The sequence below is a fragment of the Oreochromis niloticus genome, linkage group LG7 (genome assembly GCF_001858045.2).
Source record: "Oreochromis niloticus isolate F11D_XX linkage group LG7, O_niloticus_UMD_NMBU, whole genome shotgun sequence".
Taxonomy (NCBI): Eukaryota; Metazoa; Chordata; class Actinopteri; order Cichliformes; family Cichlidae; genus Oreochromis; species Oreochromis niloticus.
Window position 1 is genome coordinate 53818384 of NC_031972.2, and position 6230 is coordinate 53824613.

The following is a 6230-nucleotide window of genomic DNA, read 5'->3' on the forward strand; positions in this document are numbered from 1 at the left end:
CAACCCAGGACTCCATAGATCAAACATGTCCTGCGTAAAATAAGCCATGTGTAGGTGACCCTGTCCAACCTTTATTTTAGCATGCAAAGCTTCGAACTTGCTATTATCAAGATTACTTCCAATTTCTTCAGCTGATAGTTTTATTTAAATACACTGTGCTAAATGCTAAAACCCACCAGTAGCTGTTGCCACTTGGTAACAGTTGTCTGACTTCATTAGAGCTCCACAAAGGAAATGTAGTCCTCTCTGAATGCTGTTTGACGAAGTAATATGATACAGACTACTGTATAGCTGCTAGGAAGAAAAATATCCACTCTCTCTCTCCCTTTCCCCAACACGCGAACACACGTCACATGTACATGCACTGTACACATTTTATTTAAAGTCACTGAAGCTCAGTACGCAGCAGTGTTTCTCCTTGGAGTTTCATTTCAGGAATGCAAATGCCTTGGGCCCAGACACTCTGTGATTTATCTCCTCATTTATCTTTCCACACATCTGCCTGTGCCCTTGTGTCTGCCTGTTGCTCATTCCTCCTTTCTTTCAGCCAGTGTGTCTCCCGTGGGACCTGGGACTCCCCCACTTGCCCTGCTCTGCCCCTCACATGCTCGTGCGCACACACACACACACACACACACACACACACACACACACACACACACACATACATATACATACATATATACACACTCACCAAAGTACATGCAGACCTAGGATAACAATATTCTGCACTCACTGTTGCGTTGCATGATGCTACCCTCACCTTGCCGCTGTCATTTTTACTGGGCCCCAAATAATCCAGTCTGTTCACGACCAAGCACAGAGGTCTCTGCACTTAGAGCATCAACAATCTGCACGCTGTCTCTGTTGGATTCAGAACACTGTGGTGGTGCATTACTGGAAGCCATAGAAAGTGACCTGATACCCACACTTGCTTTCTGTCAACAAAGATTACACTCAGACGAGCGCAATGGGAGTCCCGGGCAGACCAACCTGCTGCTTTATGTCTCATGCGGACAAATAGAGTATGTGCAGGACGAGTCGGAGCTTTGTTTTTCTTGTCAGAAACAGGTATGAATAACAGCAGGGCCTGCCACAACACCCCCGAGTGTTTCATATCTTCTCAGCATTGCCATAAAATAAACACCAGTAGTGCAATTGCACCATGTTTCTTGACATGTCTTGCTGCTCATTCAGACGTCCCCTGTCCTCTTGTGCTATGCCCTACACCCTTCTCCAAAAGTGCCCCACATTCTGCCTTGATTTCACATTTCCTCGTGCAGGTCTGTCTCGAGCCCTGCAGAGAAACCACCGCCTGGTGTGAGGTCAGGTGTTATTTATCACAGCCGTCTGCGCAGGGAGTTGACATTCGCACAGGCGTTCTGCTCTGCCATTGTAATTGACTCTCCTTGTCTTCTCGAGGACACCAACAGATATAACTATGTCAGTACACCTCTCAGCTATATATTACCCATCTCACTGAGGAAGACAACTGGTGAGTTATCATTCTGCATCAGCTAAACACAAGATGGACAACGCGGCTGGTCACAGGAAAATGGCAGGATTTCACAAAGCCAATATAATTCTCAGCCAGATTCATTTCTTTCTTTTCTCCTTTCTTCACACACTTCTCAAATTATCAGGTGCTATAAGTACAGACACGATACAGGGCACCTTCTCTGATAGGGCTAACGCTTGTAGGCCAAGGGGGCAGGCACATTTCTGAGGTCATCGTTAAGTAAATACTTATTAATGGTTACCTCCATGACAATCTGATAAACAGGTCATGGTAATGATTAAGCCAAGGTTGGCAAGGTTATAGGCCATGTGTACACAAACGCGTGTTGGACGAAAGCAGGTTCAAACAGGTGCTAAGGACTAAATGTAATTGTTCCAGGACAGCGATCTTTGACCTGTTATGTGCGAATGCACTTAATAAACCTCTGAATCGCTTTTGTCAAATAGCAGAAGCATACAGTTGCCTGATGACAGGTACACTACACCCCAGAGATCTACATAGTTGAAAACTATCCAAATTGTTATGCAGGTATTGTACAGAGCGTTAGGTGCTGACTGAGGGAAATGAAAAGAGAAAAGAAGAAGCAGAAAAAAACATTCAGCCCAACTTAAGTTCACAGGGTCATTTCCAGCTCAAGGATTAAGTAAACTAAACAAAACTACACAAGCTGCAACTTATCAGACTGCTTGCATGCCAGGACTTTATTTTATCTCCTTCTCATGTTTGTGAGTGCGACAGAGAGGGCTCACAGTCCTCGGCAGCGTCAAACATTGGAAAGACCTTCAGTATGCAAAGATTTCTATTCTTTCCCAATAATAATAATAAAAAAAGAAGATAACTGGATTAAATAGATCGTGGGGAAAACTGCATCAGTCAGAGCAGTGGCAAGATTTTTTCTAACTTAATCAGTGATTGATTATCTACTTGATTTATCTTCTTTTTTTTTTTCCTTTTTGCTAAAAGAGATAATGTTGACATCCACTTAGTTAGTCTGTGTGAGAATCAGTACAGTGAACAGCTTTGGTCATGCAGGAAATAGCTCTTTAATGCTCTGTCTCAACAGAACTTCACTGAAGCTTTCATGAGGATTATTTTGTTTATTTTGATGAAATGCAGAAAACTATTTTTATTGCTTTCTCACATTCCTCCGCTAACCAAGAGTACCAGAGTACTTTTGGAGAACTTATTTTCCCGTGAATCACTTCATCGTGTGGTCACTCAAATCCACCAGGGCACATGAAACATGTATCCTGAATATTTTGCAGCTTTTTAAAATACAGAAAGTCAGTGGTTGTTTGACCTTTAGACTTCTTCTTGACATGTTTATTTATGAAATCTTTTGACTCCTTTGAAATCTCTCAGTAGTCATTGTTTAGAGAACAACTTTTCGAACTTAATAATGGCGGTTGCTGAATAAAATGTTTCGAAGAGTGGTCAAAATTATCCATCATAAATAAATTATCTGGCGTTTTTAAAGATAATATACTACTGAATAACCGATGGAACGTAGTTACAGAAATCTGTGGTTTGTTTTTATGTGTTTGCCCTGGGATTATCATTTTATGTTAGTCTTTGAATCACTTTGAAAATGTAACTTTGACAACTATGGAAAATGCAGAAATGATGCATACATTTTTAGATTTTAAATACAGTAACTTTTAACTATACTTTGTGTCTCCTTATAAAATAGTCGGTGAAACTGTCGGATGTAAGTACCTGTCATCGATGCATTTCTTTAGTTCTCAACTTCAAAAATAGCTTATCCAAACTTAAATGTTGTGAACAGGAACCTGATCTTTACTCTAACATAGCCCTCAGTGGTAACAAAATGAACACATTGGAAGTTATGTGTAAAAATGGGAGTTGGGAACTTGTTTAAATGAGTAAGAAAGTTGTGATCAAGTGCTCCTCAGTTCTTAAACCACACAGTCTTTTCAAAAGATGCTTAACTTGTGAAGATTACTTTTCGGAGTTTTTCAAATCCTTATAACGGCCATATGAAAACCACTGAAAAGTGCCTCTTCAGCAATTCATATCTCAGAATATTCAGATGATATGGAGCTGGGGCTTTTCTTGAGTTCTCAAATAAGCTAAAACATTATTTTGATTAGCACACAATCCTTACGGTATGTGATTTGTTGTAGATCGGCGCTGATACGTGTGCTTTGTTTGAAGGTTTACACAGTGTCAAAATCAGTGGTAAAAGCCAAAATAGGTAAGATGAAATGAAGCTGCCAAAACCCCTGGCATAGATTACATAAGTGAAAGAATACTCTGAGTCAATATCACCTCAAGAAAAACTTCAACACTAAAAAGGGAGGGGGAAAAAAAAGAAAGGTCATCTGGTTTCCATTAAGAAGATAAAATGGTTCACTCTGAGCCTTTTACTGGCCGCTTTGTTACTGGGAGGCGTCCATACTGCTCTCTCCATCATCATCCAGTTGACACAACATTAAAGGCTTCAAACAGCCGCACAGGGTTCCTTAATCAAAAACTAATTGTAATAGATATTGAGGAGTGCTAACACTCTGACCGCTTGGCTGGTATCAGTGGTCCAAGGCTGGAGATACTATTAAATACAACAAAGGCATGATAGCTGAGACAGGGCAATGCAAGTGTGAAATACAACATGTGGCTGAAAAGGCACAGATACACTGATACTATAAAGCACTGGTCTAAGGCGAGCCTGTCAAGTCTGGTTATTTAGAAACAAAACAATGGATCTGGAAAATTCCTGAAAGTGGATACAGCAGAGAGATTTAAAATCACTAACAGCTAAGGAAAGGATACTGTGGCATGGTGCCAGACTTAGAAAATTAGGAACATGTCAGACAAGATGACATTTTGACGGCGCTTGTGTGTTTAGTATGTGTGTACGGCGTGCAGGCCGGCGACACAATATTTAATTTAGCAAATTAATTCTCATTAATTTGATTAGCCATTATCATTAGCAATAACTCATCAAAGGCCTTTATTCCTATATATTAACCTTTCAGACACTCGCCCACTTAGCATATTAAACATCGGAGTCCAAATTCATGAACAAGGTGAGCTGAGCTTCTGCCTTCGAATGATACATGACGCAACAGTCATCTTCTTGGACTGGCAACACATAGACTTGTCTCTTTCATCATGCCAATCCTTTTGACAAGTCTCATTCTTCTTCTGTTGCTGAAGAAGTCGTTTGATAAACCTGTCCTGAAATGAATCTTAACAGACCTACAGAGGTCAGCAGTGCAACGCTGGGCAGCGAGTAAATAGAGCCAACTGTTTGAAGCCATCAGACCTGCTTTTTGGGTTTAGAAAATGGTCTGAAATTAACTCTACATCTATCTATCTATTGTACCGGATGATTTCACACCCGACGAGATAGAATCAGTGCTTGTTTTTGTGGGGTATTTGTGCATATACCATGTCTGGCTTTCATGCAGGTGGTGAAAACTATGAGTATGAGACATGAACTCAAACACCTGCAAATAATGTTCACCTTTTTACCCCATTATTCACTGCATTATTCCCTAATCCTAAGCAAAAAATCTAATTCCCCAAATTTAATCACACCATAATAATTATTTAAATGTTGTAACCATAATTGTTCCTTAAACCTACTGTCAAAAGAAACAGATTTAAAAGACTCTGGACTGAAAATACAAAAACAAAGCGGATTCTTATTCTGAAGTTTTGCAGAGATGTTGTTCCCGACATGGTGCCGGATAACTTGATGTAAAATTGCTGTAACATGACATAAAACTGCTTTTCAGGGAGCGCATATGCACAGGCACGCTTATAGATCCTACCAGGTGTGTCTGTGTTTGTCTGTGTGTGCGTGCGGCAGTTTTACTCCTCCTCTCTTGGCAATAGAGTGAAGGATATTCAAACTCTATATTGTACGTCAGTTTGGCTTTAGCAGAGTCAGTTTTCTCTGACCATAAATGTATGCCTATGCACGGTAATTGTGTGGAAAATGCATGCAGCCTCCACCTAGCATAACCACCCCTGCTGCACTCCCCTGTGGATAACAAATGGCCCTTTTCTCTGGGAATTGAGGCTAAACGATGGTTTCACTTAGAGAGCAAAGTGACTGTCCATCTTCATAACAGTGCTCTCCATCAGAGAGCAATGAATCCCATCCCGTCCCACTGGCTCTGATTAAACACAGGCAATGGATATCCCCTTTATGAAGGCCTCCAAAGCTGGCCCTCGTGTCAGTCTTGCACCTGCAACTATCAGCTTCTCCTTCTTTAATATATAAGTTTTAAAAAAGAAAAAAAGGAAAGAAAAAAAGCCCCGCACATCTGGACAGGGGGAGCAGTGCACTTCTCCAGCAGGCCTGTTCAACCGAGTCTGTTTGAAAGTGACACACCTTAACTTGATCTGAATTACCTAAGGCATTTCTTGTTGGTGGGGGTCACATGGAAAGCTCACAGGTCACAAAGTTCACTGGCTGAGGGACTTTCACTCGGGTTATAATGTGTAACGGCTCTCATTTTTGTTTGTTTTCACTGGGAGAAAAATAATTAGTTGCTTCTCGAGCTCTTTGTAGCCATAAGCCCAAAAGATGTCATTCTGAATCAAATGCATTTTGACTTCAAGTGCAGCTCCTTGAAAAATGTGGGTGAAATGAACAATAAAGTCTGTTTACATGCCTATTTCTGTCGACACTTTTTACCATGTGAGAGGTGCACGCGGTATAATATATGCCACCACTGGC